The sequence below is a fragment of the Silene latifolia genome, chromosome Y (assembly GCF_048544455.1).
Source record: "Silene latifolia isolate original U9 population chromosome Y, ASM4854445v1, whole genome shotgun sequence".
In the NCBI taxonomy this organism is placed as follows: domain Eukaryota; kingdom Viridiplantae; phylum Streptophyta; class Magnoliopsida; order Caryophyllales; family Caryophyllaceae; genus Silene; species Silene latifolia.
Window position 1 is genome coordinate 371,255,092 of NC_133538.1, and position 1,065 is coordinate 371,256,156.

Here is a 1,065-nt window from a genome sequence, read left to right on the forward strand (position 1 = left end):
CCACTAGTGAGTTTGTCAATCCTTTCGCAATAGAAGGAGAAGAAAACCCATTACACAATACCCCACAAAATCCACCTACAATGCCAAAATTCTCGTCACACTCCGTACCCACCGAGGAGAATCTACCAAATGGTACTCCTACACCGCAACATCTAACCGGAAATTTTATTGCCAAGTCCGCCTTCATCCAATTAGTTGAGAGGAGCCAATTCGGGGGGATGCCTAGTGAGGACCCTCATTCTCATATGGAAACCTTTTGCGACTATTGTGATGCTATCTCTCAAACGGGCGTGACTCAAGACCAAATTAGATGGGTCTTATTTCCTTTTTTCTTAATCGGCACCGCGAAGCAATGGTTGAAGGGCCTTGATAAGGCCACCCTTGGAATAGATTCTTGGAAGAAGTTGGCTCTAGCTTTCTACAAACAATTCTACCCACCGGAAAAGACTAACATGCTAAGAGCTCAAATTACGGGTTTTAAGCAAAGGGATGAAGAGTCTTTGTATGAAGCTTGGGAGCGGTTCAAGGGAATTTGTCGCTCATGTCCTCACCATGGACTTAGCGAATGGTTTTTGGTGCAACAATTTTGGAATGGCTTATATGAAGATTCTAGGAACATTCTCAATATGGGATCAAATGGAATGTTCACCGAAGTTGATGACAATCAAACATGGAACAAGATTGAGGAAATGGCGGTACATAACTCACAATATAGTAGACCTCGCAAGGCTACTAGAGGAGGAAAGCATGAAGTAGACTCCGTTACTCAATTGGGTGCTCAACTTAGTGCTCACATTGACACAATCAACTTGAAGTTTGAACAAGCTATGGCTAGACTTGAGGAAAACTCAAAATCATCGAAGCATCATGTTAATGCCATGACGGCATCCTCATCAATCCCAAGTGGGATATGTGAGAATTGTGGAACTTTGGGACATGACCAAGGTGAATGTAGGGGAACAAATGAACAAGTGAATGCTTTCCAAGCATACAAGAGTGGTACCCCTTATTCCAACTTTTACAATGAAAACACCAAATTCCATCCAAATCTCTCATACAAAAGCC

General features: G+C 42.6%; 1 non-coding gene across 1 annotated transcript; it reads right to left on the bottom strand.

Moving 5' to 3' along the window:
* Positions 1 to 452: 452 nt before the first annotated feature.
* LOC141634551 (small nucleolar RNA R71) lies at positions 453 to 559 on the bottom strand. The gene has a single exon (XR_012539279.1). It is a non-coding gene; the product is annotated as a small nucleolar RNA R71 (small nucleolar RNA).
* Between the last annotated feature and the right edge of the window lie 506 nt (positions 560 to 1,065).